At 40.4% G+C, this 22,430-nt stretch overlaps 1 protein-coding gene across 3 annotated transcripts in view; it reads right to left on the minus strand.

Annotated features, from left to right (window-relative positions):
- The window catches only part of bcl9 (BCL9 transcription coactivator), a 239,725-nt gene that overhangs the window by 156,558 nt on the left and 60,737 nt on the right, over positions 1–22,430 (minus strand). Inside the window, exon 1 of one of the 3 annotated variants that reach the window (XM_059646520.1) lies at positions 22,299–22,375. The exons of the other annotated variants lie outside the window; for them this stretch is intronic. The gene's annotated coding sequence lies outside the window, so the exon portion shown is untranslated. Of the gene's footprint in view, positions 1–22,298; positions 22,376–22,430 lie in introns of those variants that run through there. 3 annotated transcript variants of the gene reach the window in all.

Here is a 22,430-nt window from a genome sequence, read left to right on the forward strand (position 1 = left end):
CAATGGGTGGTGTAGTCCACTAAGTATTTCAACTTCTGTCGTTCTTTGACAAGTCTATATGTCGGTGTGCCTGCTAGTGAGACAATGGATCAGACAGGGACCCACAGTTTGTGTACCTTGGGGAGTCCATAGAATTGGGGTATGTTGCTTCCCTTTGGCTTCATTTTTTGGTAGTCTGTTTTGATGACATCTCCTGAATTGTGTAATTTCTTCAGGGTCACTGTAATCTGGCTCCTCAAATGCTGCTTGGCCTGCTGTGTTCATTCAGCTCCACATTTTGTTATCCCTAACTGTGGTGTCAGGTCTATTGCCTTCTGTTGGTAGGTGTCAGTATCTGCTAGTGGTGCATTAGCTTTCTCGAGGTATCGGACTCTACTGAGGATTATTATCATGCGTCCTTTGTTTGCTGGTAAGATTACAATGTTCCTGTCTTTCTTAAGCCTTTCCAGGGCCAAACAGAGACATGCCAGGGAATGAGAGATAATGGGAATTGCAAATGCTGGAGAATCCAAGACAAGCAAGTGTGAAGCTGGATGAACACAGCAGGCCAAGCAGCATCTCAGGAGCACAATTCCTGGCAGCCAACCAGAAGTCCAATAAACAAGCTCAATGAATTAGATCCTGTGTAAAAACCACTGAGAAACAGAACTGGAAGTAATACCAACCACCCCAGCAAACCAAGCGGTAAGTAACAAAAAGGATGGAACGCCGATACTTCACTGGAGACACACTGACAATGTTACCTAGCAGGGCGACAAAACGTTTGCAACCAAACCCACCGGCTCAGCAAACAACCGAAGACAGTTTTAATATAGATGGGCAAAATGTGTCAGCACAGGCTTGGATGGCTGAAGGGCCTAATCCTGTGCTATATTATTCTCTGTTTGTTCTTTGTGTCCATCTTGATTTCTGGCTGAGTTTAGCGCAGACTGCAATAGGAAAGCTACAATTTGGCCTTAGACTCCAAGCTAGCTGTAGCAAGTGCCAACTAGAGTTCATCACTCAGTACCTTCCACTAGAAGGTACACATGCTCAACAGTAGCCTTTGGCAGCACATGAGGGTAAGGAACTAAATATCTGTGAACAAGACTGAATCACATTCCAGTTTGGGACATACAAACAGGTCACAGAGAAACACTTGTAATCGTGTTTAGTAGAATTGGTGTCATGGGACATGATTCCACTGCAGTTTGCTTCGAAGGTAAATTATAACTTATTTGCAAATTGAATCCACAGTCTGAAACGTGGAATGAAAGAAAACTAGTTGATTGCACCTTTAGTTGAGGGTGGTAGAACAAAGTAAGAGCAGCTTAACTGTACTGCTTTTAAACCTTGAATAATATCTGGATAAGTTTCTGTCACAGATAAGCAATAAGTAAATCAATCACTAATCATGAAATGATCAGTTTCTCGTGAACTCACTTCAGATTTTCTTAATTCAAAACAAAAATTACAACACTTGGTTTTGTTTTCTTTTAAACTGGAGACTATTTGCAGAGTTAACCAAAAATATATCTGCTTACCTATCCAGAGTTGTTTTAGACAATAGACAATAGTTGCCAAATTAGAAATAAGGCAAGTGGATTTTCTGTCTCAATCAGGCCAGGTCCCTATATAAACAGGCAAGGCTGGAATGCAATGCTCTGCATTCTGAACCAATTTGATTTTGGAGAAAATGCATTCTCCAGTCTGTTTCTCGGGTGAGAATGATAGTGTTTGACTCCTGAAATACATATTTCACAAATAGCCTTACATTACCAGGAAAGTTGGAGGTAGTGGGAAAGAAAATATACTAAGGAGTAAAAATAAGGAATTTCTGAGTACAGACAATCCCTGCAATCACAGTGTCACCAAAATGATGTCAAATACTAGAATGATGTGTACAGCTAATGTTAGTGATAAATTACTGTTTATGTTTCTGAGGCAAAGCTATCTACACAGGAGCAATTTACATCAACTGCTCCACCCACCTTGGCAAACTCACTAGGATCAATCTCAGGATAATAAAATGTGAGGCTGGATGAACACAGCAGGCCAGAGATAATGGGAACTGCAGATGCTGGAGATTCCAAGATAATAAAATGTGAGGCTGGATGAACACAAATCTCATACCAGTTATGGAGGCGGCCACACCATACATCATAACAGTGTCACAAATAGATTTGATTAAACACACATGTGGCCCTTTCTTTCCTGCTTCAGCCCAGGGGAAAATCACTGATTTGCAATAATTCCCACTCCCTTGAGAAGTGAGTGGTAAAAAAAATGCAGTCATTTCTGGATTGTAGCTTCATCACAATAAATAATGATTGTAAACAGGACAAATATCAGTCACTGAGATAATGATGCATATTTTGCAATATTCTTCATGGTACAGGCCTCACCAGTAATGATTGAGGGCTGTAACTCTGCTTCCATCTCTATGTACACATTGCACGTAACTCAGTAAACTATCAAGATAGATCTTACAGAGATCTATCACTCTCTCACCCTCTCCAGTTATATAAGCTTATGTATCTTAATCAACACAGGTCTGCAAGTGTTATAATTCTCACTCCCTCTCGATACATACATAAGTTTGTACCACCATAAACTAAACTTAATTACGGAGAAACATAATCACACAAAAAAAATTTTAAAAAAAGAGGAAAAATGCAAAACTAAAATATATCTCTGAAATATATGATACGTATTATGGGAGAAAAGGAACACTGTTCTGACAAACACACTTCAAAAAGGTTCGTGTCACATACAGGTGAAGACATTAGCTTATCATAAAATCAATCAATTTATCCATAACTGTGGAAAGTAGTACTTTGCCTGGCAACAAGTTCAGCACAACACTTCTTACAAACACCATTTTATGGAATTTACAACAGAGAAACAGGCCACTCAGACCTCATCTATCGATGCTGATATTTATGCTCCATGAGGAATGATGCAAATAATACACTATCATGCAGAAAATATTCTCTGATTTATGCTGTAATGAAAGACAATTAAAGGAGTCTCTCCAAGTGAGGGCTATACTTGAATTCAAATACAGACTGCAATTTACAGATTCAAAGTGTGTGATTCTGAACAGCTATTAGTGATGAAAAGGATACTAGAATATTGAAGTAAAGACTGGAATTTAGTTATATCTGAACTTCTACTACTTGTAGGTAATATTGCTACTTGGGCTACTACATAAAACTCTCTCCTTTGTCAGCATAATTGTAAGAAGCAACTAAGAACAGGTTTAAGAGGGAGGCATCACTAATTCAGCACCCTCAAAATCACAGAATTTACAGAAATGTTAAGATATAGAAGGAGGCTGTTCAGTCCATCATGTCTGCAATGGCTTTCTGAATGAACATTTTACAAAGTGCCAATCTGCTGCCTTTTTCCAAAAAACTGTAATTTGTTCTAACCAAATAATCATCCAATGCCCTTATTAATGCCTCAATTGAACCTGCCTCCACCACAATTTCAGGCAATGCATTCCATACCCTAACTACTTGTTAAGGGGAAAGTTTTTTTTTCTCTCACATCACATTTATTTCTTTCACAAATCATTTTAAATGAGCGTACATCACTTGACATAGGAAACCATGCCAAAGTTCAAAGACAGGCTGTATTGCACTCCCAGCCCCAACGCCTTCCAGCTCTGCTAACAGAGCACCCCCTACCCCTTGAATGCTTTTCTGAGGCTAAAGGCAACTCTTCCAAAAAACTCCAGAAGAAATTTAGGAGAAAATATTTTGGACAACTAGAATTTTCTTTCTTTATTCCAATCAGATTCACAACTAAATCATGATGTGCTCAGCATGCACTGCAGACCAGTATACCACAGGAATTTCAGAACCAGTCAAATGCACTGGATAAGCAAAGCTCCTGGTAATATCTTGAATAAAGGCAAGATACTGTGAATGCTGGAAATCTGAAACAAACTCAGAGAATGCTGGAGAAGTTGAGCAGGTCTGGCAGCAGCTGTGGGGAAAGAAACAGACAAAACAGTGCTGAAGAAGTTCGAAAGAAGGCTCATACTGGATTCAAAAACATTAACTGTTTATCTCTCCACAGATGCTGCCAGGCTTGTTGAGTTTCTCCAGCATTCTCCACTTGTTCCTGGTAATATCCTGACTATCCAACAGCCAGTTAAGCAGTTCCATACAATGACAACAGCTGAACATTTCACAAAGAACATCTTTGAAACAAATTGTTTCTAGCTTGTGCACCATGAGTTGCCATCGTCATGTCACCTCTGAGGTGCCTGTTTTCTGTTAGAGGCATGAAACCAGAAGGCATTAATACCAACACACAGACACATATGGTTGTATCTTCATTATTTTGGCTAAGTCTGAGCAGCATTGGGATTTTTGGACAGTTTCTTGCCAAGAGGCCTTGTGAGTTCTGATACCATTTCTTACTAAATTCTCTTAATTAATTGCCTACCCTGACATGTGGTGTCCCTAATATCTGATCATAGAGTCCCTACAGTGTGGAAACAGTCCCTTCAGCCCAACAGGTCCACACCAAACCTCAGAGCATCCCACCCAGACCCATTCCCCTATAAACCACCTAACCTGAACCTCCTTGAAAACTAGGGGCAATTTATCATGGTCAATCCACCTAGCTTGCACATCTTTGGACTGTGGGAGGAAACCGGAACACCCAGACGAAACCCACACTGACACAGGGAGAATGTGCAGGTCCCTGGTTCTGTGAGGCTGCATTGCTAACCACTGGCCGACGGTGCCGCCCCAAATTTCCACCCTATTTTATATGCAATCCTCAGAACAAGTCAGCAATTAGCAGATATTCTGGAAATCACAGCATCCCTTGCACCCATGCCATATTTAAAGTACTGCCAGCCCAGAACTGGCATACATAGTTCCTGTCATTTTCTGCAGACATGGCAGACAGGTGCAAATCAATGTCTCACTTTGTGGGCAGGAACGTGAAGGTCCTGCTGGTTGGGATGATGGAGGTGAAGGACTTTGTCATTTTTCAGCATCAGCAAAGAAGGTTTTCTCCTGGGGTAAAGTGGTCTCAACCATCTGGTGGAATGCTCAGCACTGTAGGAAGATGGTGAATAACCTTCTCCACTCCACCAGCATAGGTGTCAACATCTCCTTTCTTATACCTCACACTCAGGCTATTCTCTGCTACAGTACCCATCTCACACTGACACTCATATTCTATCACCCTCATTATTGCCTGTAACATCTTGCCCACAATATCTTAGACAAGGAATTCCTAGAGTGCATACAGATGGTTTTCTGGATCAATTAGTGAGGGGCCAATGAGATAACAGGCTGTTTCAGACTTAGTATAATGCAACGAAAAAGGAATAATTGGTAATGTAATTGTGAAAAACCCATACAGGATGAGCAACCACAGTTTGATTGAGTTCTTCATCAAGGTGGAGAGTGAGATAGTTGATTCTCAGACTGGGGTCCTTAATCTTAATAAGGCAGACTACAATGTGAACTGGCTATGATGGATTGTGAAATGTTACTGAAAGAATGAGTGTGGACAGGCAATGGCAAACGTTCAAAAAGTGAACTATGAAAACTGTTTATTTCTGTCCAGTGCAGGAGTACATAGAGATCAGTGGTCAAACCATGGTTTATGAGGGAAGTTAGAGATAATATTAGATGCAAAAAAGAGTCATGCAAATTGGCAAGAAAAACAGACCTGAGGGTCAGGAACATCTTATAAGTCAGCAAAGCTCTAAGGGATTGATTAAGAAGAGGAAAATACAGTCTGAGAGTAGGCTTGCAAGGAACATGGGAAGTGACTGTAAAAGTTTATCCAAGTACATAAAGCAAAAAAGATTGATGAAAACTAGTATAAATCCCTTACAATCAGAAACAAGGGAATCAAAAAGAAGAACAAAAATGGCTGATGATCTAAATTTATATTATGCTTCTGTCTTCACAAAGAAGGACACGAATAACGTACCACAAATGATCGGGAGCCAGGGATTGGTGAAAGGGAGAAACTGAATCAAATCTGTATTAGTCGAGAAATGGTGTTGGAGAAATTGATGGCATTGAAGGCTACTAAATCCCCAGGGCCTGATAATCTACATCCCAGAGTACTTAAGGAAGTAACCCTAGAAATAGTAAATGCATTGGTGGTTATTTTCCAAGATTCTATAGATTTTGGAATAGTTCCTACAAATTAGAGAGTAGCTAATGTAATCCCACTATTTAAAAAGGGAGGTAGAGAGAAAACAGAATTATAAACCACTGAGTCTGACATCAGTAGTGGGGAGGTTACTAGAGTCTATTATTGAGGATTTTATCACAGAGGACTTGGAAAACAGTGGTAGAATCAGATAGATCAGGAGAGCCAATGGATGTCGTTTATTTGGATTTTCAGAAGGCTTTCGACAAAGTCCCATGTAGATATTAATGTGTATATTAAAACTGATAGGTTTGGGGATAATGTATTAAGATGCACAGAAAAAAGCAGGCACGCTAGCAGACAGGAAATAAAGAGTAAGAATAAAGAGGTTTTTTTTCTGAATAGCAGGCAGTAAGTGGTAGGGTACCACATGAATTGGTACCATGACCCCAGCTATTCACAGTATTTGTTAATAACTGAAATGAGGGAAGTAAATGTAATCTCTCAAAATATTTGAAGGCTTCAACACAGGTAGACAGGATGGTGAAAAGGAATACTGGATGCCTGCCTTCATTAACTATGGTACAAAATATAAGAGCAAGGAAGTCTTGTTACAATTTTATAAAACATTAATTAGGCCACAGATGGAATACTGCATGCAGTTCTGGTCACCACACTATTGGAAAGATGTAACTGCACTGGAATGGATTTGAGGAGGTTCACGAGAATTAAGTGTCTCAGTAATGGGACGGGCTGGGTTTGTTTTCCTTGGAGCAAGGAGGCTTAGTGGAATCTTGTTGAGGGAGATAGAATTATGAGAAATGCAGACAAGAGTAGATCTTGAGAATCTCTTCCTATGGGAAGACCTGCCTAAGACCAGAGTTTTTAAGTTTCAGGTGAGCAGCAAGTGGTTTAGAGCAGATGTGAGAAAAGATATGTTCACCCAGAGGGTGGCAGAAATGTGGGATGTGCTGCCTGAAAGGGAATGGAGGCAGATACTCTCACTACATTTAAGCATCTGGATGAGCACTGAAAATGCCAGGGCAAAGTAGGCTATAAGCCAACTGCAGGTAAATGGGATAGTGTACATTGTTATTTGTTAGTTAACATAAAGATAGTGAATCAAAAGTTCTGTATCTATGTCGTATGACTCAATAACCATGGCTCCGTGAAAGTTTGCAACATGGAGATGACTTGGAGCAAGCAGCAAAATGAATCAGTCAGTTTTTCATTCTGGTTTCCTAGTCAAGTTTTCCTAACCTCAAGCTTGTTGGCAAATTTGGTAAAGTGGGAATACAATTATTAATGAGATGAGGTGGCCTGTCAACAAATCATTTAATAAGTAATAATCCATGTCAGCCAGCATCTCTCCACTGCAAATCGAGAATTTTATCATGTCACTTGTGAAAAGCATAAAAAATGGAGTGAGTTGCTCCCGATGTTGACAGGGTCCTCACTGATTTGTTGCCTGATTCTGCCACACATTTTGCCATAGACCATGTTGCTCAGACTTTTCTGAGATTTCACCCATGGTGTCAGAATTATGAAGGCTGAAATTGTATGTGAGAAACTGTGAAAGCTACAAGAGAGCTATATACTATAAAAAAAAAATCAGGACATCAGTCTGCAACTTTCTCTAGATAGGTGAGTAAGTATGATTTTGAATTATCCCACCCCTGCTACTGTTGAGATAAAAGACGATACAAGGCAAAATTGCAACTGCTTCCAGTCACAATGGCAAAGTTATAAGATAGCCTCAGATCTAGGTAGAAAACCTGAATAAATCAGGATAGTAACTCTATTATCAGTGCAGAGAAAAGAACAATATGAGCTGTAATGCACCCTAGACCTCAAATTGGGGCAGAAAAATTAGACTTAATAAATTTTGAAATCATTGATTCAAACTGTCTCCCAAAGCTGTTTCGGAAGGGTTTGTGTTTAACTCAGGAAGGAGGGGAAATATTAATCTGTTTGTGGCTGACTAAGACATATAGCTGAACCATGTGAATTTTTCCAACTGAAAAATGATCCTATCAGAGACACCACTGGCACAGAACATACTGCCCCAGTATGACAGCACATTTGTTGAAATAAAGAGAAACGCATTCTGAAGAAAGCATGTGAAGAAGTTCTCACCTGGCTAATTAGATGAGATTAGATTCCCTACAGTGTGGAAACAGGCCCTTCGGCCCAACAAGTCCACACCGCCCTTTGGAGCATCCCACCCAAACCCATTCCCCCTAGAACCTACACACCCCTGAACACTACAGGCAACTTAGCATGGCCAATCCACCCAGCCTGCACATCTTTGGACTGCGGGAGGAAACCAGAGCACCTGGAGGACACCCACGCAGACACGGAGAGAATGTTGAAACTCCACAGAGTTACCCGGGGCTGGAATTGAACCCGGGTCCCTGGTGCTGTGAGGCTGTAGTGCTAACTGAACCACCGTGCCACCCCAGGCAGCTAAAAAGTATTAATGAAACAGTGTACTTTATGCTGAAAGGCTGATCATATCTAACAAGCTCAAGGCAAAGGAGAAATGAAGAAAAAAGTATTAAAGAAGGGCCAGCAGAAAGATCAAGGCCACAGTATGGGACGCAAAACCTTACAAAAACATACATTTGATTCAAGTGCTTAATCCTGAGATACAAAATCAGTATTGGGATTCATACCCTTAAATCAGTGTCTTTAACCTTTTGGAGCTATCAAACAAACTCTGAAATTCAAGCATTCCACTGTGATTATGTAAGGTTGAAAGTAAATCATGTAGCTCTTACTGAGTAATGATTGTTCTCAGGGCTATAATCAACAGAGCCATTGTAAGTAATAGTTTTCTTTTCACATTACAGATAGTTTGCCTCAAATGTATAAGGTGTGATGGGAGTTTTAAACACCTTTACAGCCTGATTATTGCCTTGAACTTTTGACAATTCTTTTTAATTGCATTTGATAATAAAATGAGCTTGACAGTGAACTTATGGACTTTTCACACACACTTATGTCTTCTTGAATGACCCAAAAGGGATCCTTCCCTCTCCCACATGGCAGTTTAACTTTCTCAGTAGACACCTGGCCTCCCCATATCCTGGGCAGATACCTAACCACTCCAAAGAGATAGCCAACTTCTCGAAAGGAACTTACAAAGATTAGACCTGCTCCTACAACATCTGACCTGTCCAAGTCATGATGCCCAGTCCTGGTCAATGAAAATTAGACCAGACTAGAAGCAGCTGTTGTTTTGAATGTGGGAAGGTACTCCCATAATCGTTAAGGGTGGGTCATGTCTGATCAACTTGACTGAATTTCTCAAAGAGGTAGCCAGGTGTGTAGATGATGGCAATGCTTTTGATGTAATCTACTTGGATTTCAGCAAGTCTTTTGTTAAGGTCCCACAAGGGAGACTGATAGCAAAGATAACAGCTCATGAGATCCAAGGAAATTTGGCAAAATGGATCCATAGTTGGTTGAACAACAGGAAGCAAATGATGATGGCTGAGGATTATTTTTTCAGGGGTCAGTGTTGAGACCCTTGTTGCAGTTTATTTAAATGATTCAGACTTGAATGTTCAAGGGTTGCTCAATAAGTTTGCAGAAAATACAAAAATTAGTGGGGCTACAGTAAATAGTGAGGAGAATAGCCCTAAATTACAGAAGATCATAGGCAGGCTGGTCAGATGAGGTCATCAGTGACAAATTGAATTCAATCTGCATAAATGTGAGGTGATGCTCTTGGGCAGCACAAACAATCCAACGGATTAAATGATGAACTGTAGGACCCAGGGAATTTTCAGTGAGGATCAGGAAGACCTTAATGGTAAGGTATCAGGACAGGTAGGTAAAGTGTTTAGGAAGACATATGGAATACTTGCCTTAATTAGTTGAGACAGAGTTTGAGAACATGTCGGTCATGCTAGGACTGTATAAACTGTTGGTTATGCCACAGCTAAAGTATTATGTTCTGGAAAACATGTTGTAGGAGGGGTATGATAGCAGTAGAGAGGATTCAGATGAGATTTACCAGGAAGTTGCCTAGATTGGTGAGTCTTAGTTATAAAGAGAGATTGGATAAACTGGGATAGTTCCACTTAAGAGTAGAATGGAGATGGGTGGGGAGGGGAAGGTTGGGAGCATGATTGAGATGTATAAAATTGAGGGACATAGATAGGGTAAACAGGAAGAAACATTTCACTTTGATGTGCCTTTCTTTATCAAGAAAATAATGCAAATTACTTAATTAGCTTCTCTGTGACTTCTCTATTTCTGACTGTAAATTCTTCACAATTTCCTGTAATGGATCCTCGGGAAAGTGGTGGTGAGCTGTCTTCTTAATCTACTGTAGTCCATTTCCTGCAGGTATAACCACAATTCTATAAAACAGATCCAGGATTTTAATACAGCAACAGAGATGGGAACAATGATAAAGTTCCAAGCCAGCACATGTGGTTTGAAAGGGAATTTGCAGATAGTGTCATTTGCACGTTGCCGCATTACAGGATGCAGGTTTGGAAAGTGCTGTCAAGGGACACTTGGTGAGTACCTGCAGTGCATCTTGTAAATTATATACATTGGCGTCAGCGGTGAAGACAGTGAATGTTGTAGTTGGTGAATGTGATGCCAATGAAGTGAGCTGCTTTGTTTAAATCGTGTCAAGTTTCTACAGCATTGCTGGAATTGCACTCATTCAGACAAGTAGGGAGCATTCCATTACACTCTTGACTATAAAGACTTCCAAAGGCATATAAGCATCAAGGGACGAGTCAGAGGAGGAGTACGGCCAATCAGAAAAAAAAGGGTAACTTATAGTTGGAGGCAGGGGCATAGCTGAGCATTATGTGAACACTTTGCATCTGTCTTTACAAAAGAAAATGATGCTGCCAAAGCTGTGATGAAAGTGAAGGAAACTCTGTCATTAGAAGGATTAGAAATTTATAACAAAGTAGAATCACAGACTCTCTACAGTGCAGATAGAGGCAATTTAAAACGCTGAGCCCACACCAGTCCTCCAAACAGCATCCCACTCTGACTTACCTCCTAACCTCACATAATTCAGCATGGGATTTTTACCATGGCTAACCCACCTGGCCCGCACATCCCTAGACATTATAGGGCAATTTTTAGCGAGGCCAATCTACCTAACCTGCACATCTTTGGTGGGAGGAAACTAGACCACCTGGAGGAAACCCACACAAACACAGAATGTACAAACCCCACACAGTATTCATCCAAGACTGTGGTTGAACCCACATCCCTGGTGCCACCCTCTATGTAGTCTTGAATAGATTATTGACACTTAAAGTTAATGAGGCACTGGGCCCAGATAAGATAGGGTGGGGGCAGGGGATGGTGACTCTGGGTAGTATGTTCTTCAGTGGGTTGATGTAGGCTAACTTGGTTGGATGGCCTGCTTCCACACTGTAAGGATTCTACAATTCTATGATGATCTGAGGAGTGGTGAATGGTGATGAACATTGAGCAATCAAAGGGCCAAAGTCACCACTTCTGATCTTATGATGAAGGGTTTCAGTTTAAAATGACCTGTGACACTACCCGGAGGAACTAAGGGCTCTTGTGGTGCGGTGGTAGTGTTCCCTATCTCTGACCTAGTTATGGGTTCAAAACCCACTGTCTCCGGAGGTGTGTATTAGAATTTCTGAAGAGATTGATTTGAAAATATCTACCCTGAGGAACTTCTGCAGAGATGTTTTGGAGCTAAGATGACAGATTTCCAACAACCACAACCATCTTTCTTCATGCCAGGTATGGTTTCAACTAGTGGAGAGATTGCTCCCTGACTCCAGTGTTGTTCAGCTACTTTGATGCCACATTTGGTCATATGCTGCTTTGATGTCAAGGGAAGTCACCCAGCTTCTTCATCCATGTTTGAACCAAGGCTAAATTTATTATCTATTGCTGACAAGCTGCCTTTGTGGAATAATATATCATCCAATTGTGGACATAAATCATCTATTACTTAGATTGTGTAGAACACATATAAGAAAGCAGCTGTTTATTGTGAGAGTCTACATACGGAATAATTTATTACAAAGGCAGTTTAAAAATAGATTACATTCATTATTAGTTTTCTAGGTTATTAGCTAACTCGGGATCAAAACAAAAACAGAATTGGATGCACATAAAAGAGTGGTGAATTTCCTTTGTTTTCACCTGTTTAGAAATTGTAACCCACATAAATCTGTCAGTGCTCCACACATGCCAATGGCGTAAGGCTATGAAGTGATGGCTTGAGTCTGGTAACTGGTGCTATCCCGAGAAATAACAATACCATGCAACTGGTACTCCAAGCCTCCACAGAATCTAAATAATCTTTGCCCTAAAGCAAATGAGCTGCTTGAGGGTGCCAATGTCTGCAAACTTTTTCTGTAACAATATGCAGTAAGTGAGGATAGGGCAAGCAGTTGTCGAGGTCCAAGGCAGGAATGAAGAAAGAAACATGGAGAATGTCTCTGTTCAAATTGAAAAAGTTGTTTTCTGAACTGGAGAAACTGAGCAGGTCTAGTCAGATGTATGGAGAGAGAAACAGAGTTAACATTTTGAGTTCTGTATGACTCTTTCAGAACAGAAAGGAAAATGCTATGGATAAAAGTGAGAGAAAGAGCAAGTGGAACAGATGGTGACGGTGCCCAGAACAAAAGACAGAAGTTAATGTTCGTCAAGGAGCAATATCAATTCAAATTACGTTAGTATCAGTACGAACAGCACATGATAGATCAGCTTTGCTAAGAACAAATCCGGACAAATAGCACACTTGGGGAGCGGAGAATGGGTCAGTGATAGGCAGTGTCATTAATATGCAAGTCAGCGTATATGGTTTGGAGTTTTTGAACTTAATCTTGCGTCCTGAAGGCTGTATATTGCCTAAATAGAAGATGAGGTGCTGCTCCTCTAACTTCTGTTAGACTTCACCATTGGGAGTTCTACACAATGCATAGGGCAGAGTGGTTTTCTGATCATGTAATAGTGTCCAGGTTTCATATTGCCAAGATAGGTTACTGTATAAGCATATTGAATATTTTGCCATAATATTCTGTCTACCTGTGGATGAGGAAGTTGACAGTTTGTGCCACCTCTGTGCAGCTAGCATTGGCAAGAATGAGACTGGATCGTCTCAGAGATAATAGGAACTGCAGATGCTGGAGAATCCGAGATAACAAGGTGTGGAGCTGGATGAACACAGCTGGCCAAGCAGCATCTTAGGAGCAGGAAAGCTGATGTTTCAGGCCTAGGCCCTTCACCTAGGCCCAAAATGTCAGCTTTCCTGCTCCTAAGATGCTGCTTGGCCTGCTGTGTTCATCCAGCCCCACACTTGGATAGTCTCAGGTTGTTTTCTTTGGAGCAGCAAAGGTTGAAATAAGACCTGATAGAGCTAAAGTAAGGTTGTGAGGGACATGTACAGGTGAACAAAAAGCAGCAGTTCACCCCAGCCAATAACAAGACTGCATAAATTTAAAGTTGAGGGTAGGAGTTTTAGAGGAGATTTGAGAAAAATGTCTTCTCCCTGAGGGGAGGGGAGTTCTAGAACGTACTGGCTGGGAAGGTAGTTGAAGTAGAGCCTTTAAAAAGTACTTGGATGAACACATGAAGAGTCATAACATTCAAGGCTATGGATCTACTGCAGGTAAGTGGGACTAATGGAGGTAGTAATTCAATTTGGCAGTATAGACTTGATGGGCTGAAGGTCTTCTTCTGTACTGTATGATTCTATAAATCCCCAGTAATTTAATGGTTGGCCGATTAAAGATCATGTTGATTCTTTCTCTTGTGCTCTTCAGGAAGAGTTAGCTCTCAACAAGTGAAATTGTGAACTCTACTTCCTTGGCTCAGACAAGCTCTGCTGTCCTCAGTGTCCACATTAGATTTAAGTGTTCATAAGTCCGTATAAAAGAGTATTATTCAAGATGTATTTCAGTTATAAGATATGCAGTCAAGTTAATGAAGGGTAAAATGGAAACGTTAAACATTTTCCTCTCTAAACTGTCTGGTCACCAATTTGCTACTGATGAATCTTCTGAAGGGCTGCACACTGACCCATCCAAACAATCACCGTGGCAATGTGGCTGCAAGCAAGGAAGCAGACATTTATGCAAGTAGGGGTCACAAATAAACACTGAACACTGTTTGGGAAGATTAGATTTGATTCCCTACAGTGTGGAAACAGGCCCTTCGGACCAATAGGTCCACACCGCCCTTTGAAGCATCCCACTCAGACCCATCCCCCTATAGCCCACACACCCCTGAAACACTACGGGCAATTCAGCAAAACACCTAGCAAGATAAGATGCAAGACAGATTGTTGTTTTCTAAGTTATCAGGAGTTTTATGGGCTAATGAATAGCCTGACAAGACAGTTTGCATTGATACATATTTATGTACAAATCAGGATCAGGTGTAGGACACACAGCCTTTTTAAGCCTGATCCACCATTCAAAGAGATCTCTGCTTACCTGACTACACCACATTCCTACCTAACCTCCAAAAATCTCTCACTCCCTTGCTTATCAAGACTCTATACTCCTCCACCTTGAAGAAATTTCTGCCACAACTAGTCACCCTTTGTGAGAAATGATTTTACTTCTTCTCTGTTTTAAATGAACGACCACTGAGTTTTGAGCAGTAACCACTAGTTGTAGATTCTCACCATAAGAGCAGAAACACCCTCTCTACATCAATACCTCTCAGGATCTTCCATGTTTAAAAATCAAATTGCTTCCTGCTCTTCTAAACTCAAAAAAGATGCAAGCTTAGCCTGTCTAATTTTTCGTAAAAGATAAACTATCCATTCTAGGCATGAGTCTGATAAACCTTCTCTGACCTACTTCCAATTTATTTATATCCTTCCTCAGATAAGATGACCAATATTCTGCACATTAGTCCAGATGCGATCTGTATAGCTGAGGCATAACATTCATATTCAATTTCTCTCACTATATCATTAGCTTTCCCATTTACCTGCTGTATGGGTATACTAACCTTGTGTAATTCATGCACGAGAAAACCCAGATCCCTCAGCATCACAGAGCTCAACAATTTCTTGCCATTTAGATAAAATATGTTTCCTTATTGTTCTTCCTGCCAAAAATATCCAATTTCACATTTTCCCCACATTATACACCATTTTTCAGATCTTTGCTCACTCACCTAACCTATCTATGTCCCTTATTAGACTCCTTATGTCCCCTTCACAACTTACTTTCCCATCTACCATTGTGTCATCAAATTTAGCATCCATAATTTCGATCCTTTTATCAAAGTAATTTACATAGATTGTAAATAGTTGAGGCCCTAGCACTAATCCCGGTGGCACACCACCTGTTTCTTCTTGCCAACCTGTAAAAGACCAATTTATATACACTTTCTGTTTCCTGTTAGCCAGCCAGCCTTCTATATATTCCAGTACATTACCCATATGCCATGAACTTTAATATTCTGCAATAACCTGTGATAACCTTATCAAATGTCTTCTGGAAATCCATCTGCTGTTTTCTGTACTTGTTACTTCCTCAAATATCTTCTGCAAATTGCTTTTTTTTGAAAGAGAAATCATGTTTAAAATGATAGAATTCCTACAGTGTGGAACCAAGTCATTCAGCCCATCAAGTCCACTTTGAACCTCCTAAGAACATCAGGCCCAAACCCACCACATCCCTACCCCCATTCCCACTCTATCCCTGTAGCCCTGCATTTTCCATGGCTAATCCACCTAGCCTGCACATTCCTGGACACTACCGGAAACTTAGCAGGGCCAATTTATCTAACCTGCACATCTTTGGACTGTGGGAGGAAACTGAAGCACCTGGAGGAAACCCACATAGACAGTCACGAGGACAACGTGCAAACTCCACGCAGACAATCGCCCAAGGGTGGAAAAGAACTCCGGCCCCTGGCACTTTGAAGGAGCAGCGCTAATCACTGAGCCACCATGCTGCCCTAAACGCTCCACCAGCTGATAATGTGATTGCTCCTAAACAGTCCTTTTTACAGACTTCCATCATCCATATAATGAGGGGAGGCTACCCACACCCACAGGTCACAAGTATTACTGCAGTAATAAATAAAGCAGATTAATTTCTTTGTTGTCACTCAATCAAAATTCTATAACTCTCTACCTGACAGCATTGCAGCAGTAGCTCTAACACATGGAACTAGGCAAGCCAAGAGGAAGGCTCATCTGAACTGTCCTAAAGTCAACTAAGAGCGGACAATAAATCCACGTCTTGCTTGTAATGCCTTAATCCTGACAAAAAATAATTTTCAAAAAGATGTGAGCTACAAGAGCACAGATCCAACAGAATTAAACTGTCAGCTCAGAATAACATACACAGATGCTGGGTGAAAGACAGCAAAATGTGTATAGGCCACATCAAATGGTACTTTACTGATTCAACACATAGTGGGCTGCCTCACGTACACAGGAGCAGAAGTAAGCCATTCGGCCTATCTGGAAGTGTAGGTCAAAAGTGTATGTCAAAAATGTAGAATGCACTCACATTTTTAACAATTGTACTGCTGGAATGTCTTATGCATGCACCAACCCACGTAAATTTCTCAACATTTCTTTCCTGAAGGCAAGGATGCATCCTGGAAATTCATGTCAAGAAAATTATCCATAAGGTCTGCAGAAGAAACTCCAATATTCTCCTAATTTCAACAGCAATAGATGGCTGCAACATTTACTCTTCCAAGTCTCCCACAGTTTGTAACTCCTGTTAATTCACAATCAGGCACATAAAGTTAGCTACCCTACAGCTTTCAACCAACTGCCAATGATGTACAATTTTGCTTCAACCCCTGAACTTCTGTGTAGCCACCCTGACAGCTGCATAATGTTTGTCCAAGTTCTCACATCTATCCTTGTCTGCACAGTGACCCTGACTTCACTAAGCATATCTTTGTAATGAAAGTTTCCACAGCTAATTCTGATGGCAGACATGCAAGGGACACAAACCCATTTATTTGTTTGACATGAGGTCTCTCAGTCAGTTTGGGTAAAGTGGACAAGGAGAAGGGAATCTGAAACCTTTCCAAACTAAAGGTTATAACCTGTTCCTGCTTCTAATTGGTATGTCAGTATTATCCCCTTCTTTACACAGCCATTCTCTGCTATAAGAAGCTGTCTTATTACCTATCCAGTACAGAAGGCTTCCACAATTTTTATTCTGTTGGAATGACCATCAAAACATCTGATACTTTACTCCATCAGAATAGGCACCTCATGGTAAAAACAACTCCTCCCTGGCGAAACACAATATCTTTCTCTGCTCAGTATTTCCCCATTGCAAAACTTCAGGGATCCAAAAGCACACTGGCGAGGTGCTTCCCAACATTTCAAAGCAGGCAGTGATATATAATCCCACTTGCTGTAATGGCTATGGTTAAATGGCTTTATATCATTCTCCAGGCTTAAAACTGTCAACTAGGAATTTTGGGAAAGATTGCGGGGAGCTGGACTGGTTGAAGCCAGATCACTAGAACTGTCAGCTCCTTCAGCAACCAAAAATGTAAAGACGATCTCTTTTAACGTTACTATCTTGAGTCTATTTTAAGGATAAGTCAACATCTCACTGATATCCATGAACACAAAATATTAAAAGGCAGTTTGTGGCAGAGTAATTCACCAAAATAACATCAGAAAGCTCATTACAGCATTTGACACATGAATGCTCAAACTGTGATCTACAGTTTTTTTGTTTGATATATTGTTGGAACACAAGGCATAGAAGGGAGAGTAGGCCAGCTTCACCATTCAATAGATTATGGTTGATTTACTTGTAGTTTCAGATCCATTTTCTTGATTGTCTCTCCCATAAACCCCAACTCCCTTATCTGACAGAAATCCATCTAATCCAGCCCCAAAAATTTCAATTACAAAACCCCCACTGCTTTCTATAGAAAGAGAATTCCATGGACTAACAACTCTCAAAGAGTAAAACATCTTTCCCATCTGCACCCTAAAACGGAGACCTCATGTTTTTGAAAGGTTTTAGTTTCCACCACAAGTAACATCTTCTGGCATCCACCTTTATTCAAGTCCCATCCGAATCTTATAAGTTTCAGTAAAGTCATGTCTCATTCTTCTAAAGTCCACTGAGTGAGTATGGGCCCAACCTTATCAACCATTTTTCATAAGTCCTTCATTCTAGCAAAGAGTCAAATGTCATTCTCTGCAGAGTTTCTGATGCAGTTGTACATTCCAAGTGTGCATATACAATCACATCTTTACTGAACAGATTTCCACCAGGCAACACCAGTTGGACATTCTCAATGCCATTATCATTTGATGTTCAAATGACCAATGGGAATGACCAAAGTTATCGATGAGAGTCTCACAATAGTGATACATTCACCTAACTTCACAGTACAATTCTGTAGAAATCCCATTTCCAAATGCATTCTGTTCATTTACCAGAAGACAACAGGGCCATTTACAAGAATATACTAAAATCAAAAAGTCTGAAACTCATACCAGCCATGATAAATATTTTCAAATTCTTTTCTGATTAGCAACTTCCAAAAATGAATGACAAATAAGCCACACAAGCAGTGGAGATGCATCAGGAAGTTTAGACACAGCTTCAATTAAAATACAAATACAACTTGCATTTTTATCGCATTTTTCACATCTTCAGAACATCACAGTGTTTCACAGATAATTCTTCATAACTTCAATTTAAAACTGCCAGCATTTTTTTTGAGTGGGACTGATAAATCTGTAAATACAAATGGATTTCACAGTTACATTCTTCGTGAAATTGTACTGTACATTTGGATGAGAAAGAGCAAGCACAATTTAATGTGTTGTGCCTAATCTTGGGTTATTAAAACAGATTCGCTTATAAATCTTCACAGACCCACAGATCTGGACAGATTTAACTGTGATGCGAACTTTGTTTTGTGCTGCCATATTTTCAGATTTATTTGCAAACAATTACACACTTGTTTTCAAACCATGTTTTTGAAAACTGCAGTACAGGCTCTTAAGCTGTTAAACAAACATTTGAGATCTTTGAGTTTATAGATAGCAGCACAGTGCACTCCAAACCATCACAACTCATTTAAACATGGCTCTGCACTTCATAAACAGCTGAAAAGAATTGGCAACGGAGTGAAATGTGGAAAAAGAAGTCACCAAGAGTAAGATGTTGTAGCTCTCCAGGAATCGGAGAAACTGTAGCATGCTTCTGGGACATGGCTCCAGCCAGTCGCCATCAGCTGCCATCAAGGTTGTTTCAGTTGGTATCAGTCTATCTACTCCACAGGTTGTGCAGGAAAAAAGATTAAACAGCCAAGCAGTCTAACTTTGAACAGAATTCCAAAGACAGGAGACAATCCATCACCACTTATTGTCTCCACAAGAGCTCAGGGGGAGGTTAAAACACTGCAGACTGGGCTAGGAGATATGATCGTCTACCTGATTGCAGTCACCCGAGGCTAACACTTATGTTGCAAAACATAAATTAAGCACAAACGCAACTGATCAGGCCAGAGGGAGAAATTATTCTGAATTCAGAAAATAGTAATTTATTATTATTGTTCAATTATGGATGGCAAAAAGAAATTGCAATTAGTCACATGAGAGAGTAGCATAATTACTCACAGATGCTTCCATGTGCAAAAAGCAAGCTGGCCACAGAGTGTGGCATAAGTTGCTTTCAACAGGGCAACCAGTTAGCATAGCAAATTTGCTGGACGGTGGGCTCTTCAGGGCCTGGTACTGAAGCAAAAGCAGGGAACGATATTACTATGAAAGGTATTTTGTTCAGTTTGAAAAGAGTGCCGTTCCTTCACAAACAAAGACTCAACTGATCTGATTCATGTGAAGAAAATTTAAAGCTAAACAGGAAAGCAATGGAATAAAACAAAAAGGTGACTGTCTGCTCAGGAATCTTCCAGGTCCTCTTGTATTTAACAGCACTTTTAATATACTTTCCACAGGTTAAATGATTCAAAATTATCCAGAGAAAATTAACAGGACTTAATGTATATCAGAAAAATGCAAATTGCCACTGCTTCATCTTCATTCGGCTTACTTCCTCCTTGGGTAAATGCTAAAGGTTCTCACAGGACATTTTCCCATGTCCCTTAACATGACACCATTGTTTCCAACATTGGGACGCAGTGGAGGCAATCATTGTACAATATAAACACCCAGTACGCTCACATAAGTCGTCTTGTGATCAGAAGTCAAGACAAGCTCATTATAAATATAATGAACTTTCTTTGATTATTTCACCTCAGCATAACCTCATTGTCAACAACTTGTCAGTGATGACAAAGCTCACAAACACTTTATTGAAAATCACTGAAGGAAATCGAATGGAACACACAAAGGCTGGAAAAGGCAGACTTCACAATTAGCCACCTTCCAATCTTATAAACTATTTCACTTACTGAAGATGAATGTAAGAGAGTTTTTGAGCAATGTATTTATACCTCTGCATATACAACTTTACAGAATTATATTCCCTTCAATTCAAATCAGCCTTACCATCATGCATCACCAGTATCAAATATTTAGAAGATATTGAAGGTCTGGATTGGTTTTCAGATTTATCCAACATCTTTAACTCAAACATCAGTGTCAGAGTTGACAGGGTACTCTCAAAATCTCCAGGCAAAATTACATGAAGCACCACATTCCCTGACCCCAGTGAGCACTAAAACATGAAGGGCAAGGTGATTCAGCAGAAATGAAAACCAACTTTCCCAAGACCACAAGCTATTTTTTGGTTGGAGGCTGTGATTCCAGCCTTCTGGATCAGGCCCCTCTACCTCAAAGGCCTACCAGACAATGAGAGGTGCTGGTTACTTTCAATATGGTTAGCATCTTTCCAGTGAAGTGGTGGCAATGACCACTTAAATGGTAGGAAGCTGGAATCCAAGAGACTATAACGGGGGCAGGGTGGTTAACGCTCAAGGCTGGGTGAAGTGGGGGACCTCTTTGCAGCCCAAATGGCCTATCAAGGAAAGAAATGGCCTGACCACCAGCCACACACACAAGGAAAGCTGCCAAGCTGGCTTCTCACTGTGTGACACTCCCATTGCCCATCAACAAACTACCGAAATGGGATAAGGCCCCTAACGGAAATTACTCATTGGCCACTTCACAGCCTCAAGTGGCACTCTGGGTGGGCCACCTGACTCCATCCAGTCACTGGTATAACTGTGGTGGCCTTGGGGGCATGCAGTAAAGCACTGGGCAGACAAGGTGGGCTGTTGTAGAACAGTACAATCCTGCGCTCTCTTAAAAATGGAAGGAGACAAGATTGACCACTATCACCTATCCTCATTTATTCAATCGCTTCATCACTGATACATGGTCTCACCAGAGACAAACAGAAAGAATAACCCAGATTCTGAAGCCACTCATTGCTCATTTCCAACAGCAGTGTTCACAAGGAGTTAGCCAGCTCAGAAATGTGAATGCCCCCTTCTTCCTGGACAACTGTTTAAACTCAGTGACAAATCTAAGAGGGTCCATTGGCAGTTCCATCAGCAAAGAACTACAGAACCAAATAAATTGTAGTAAACATAAACAGAAAGTGCTGGAGCAACTCAGTAGGTCTGGCACCATCAACGGAGAGAGAAACAGAGTAAATATTTCAAGTCCAGTGATCCTTCTTCAGTATCAAATTATGATCACTTACTGTAAAACCTCAAATCACTCACGTTAAATTTTAATTTAAACCTAGCAAGACAAATGCTTAGCTAATAAGGCAGATGTTTCAATAAATTTAAAGAGCCCTTGGAAAAATAACAATAATCATATCTCCTAAAGTAAAATGCAGTTTTTAATCATTGTGAAGAAATTCAACATTGTACAATAATAAAAAGTGAGCTTTTCAAGGACATTTACCCGAAATTCTAAAGGTTGGTGTGTCATTAAAAACCCAGTCACACCTCAATCAAAGAGAGTACCTTTATCCAGGGATTAATTTCAAAAACTAACAGCTTTAAAGTGGAAATATGTTCAATTAATTATTTCAAGGGTACTCCAGCTGTGAAAACTTCAACTGCATACACCACACAGAGAGGAAGATGACTGGATGTGAGTTTGCTCGCTGAGCTGGAAGGTTCGTTTTCAGACGTTTCGTCACTTTTTTTATTTGAAAAAATATAATTTATTCATAAGATGTACAAATAAAACACATTTACACACCTACCCAGTCATGCAAGCCGCTCCGGGTTACCCAGGGGGTACATACACCAACTAAAAGGAAAAAAAAACAAACAAAGAAGAAAGAAACACAAAGCGAAGAAAACACCCCAGCAGTCGTCACCCCGCACAGTCCCCG

The sequence above is a fragment of the Stegostoma tigrinum genome, chromosome 6 (genome assembly GCF_030684315.1).
Source record: "Stegostoma tigrinum isolate sSteTig4 chromosome 6, sSteTig4.hap1, whole genome shotgun sequence".
Lineage (NCBI taxonomy): Eukaryota > Metazoa > Chordata > Chondrichthyes > Orectolobiformes > Stegostomatidae > Stegostoma > Stegostoma tigrinum.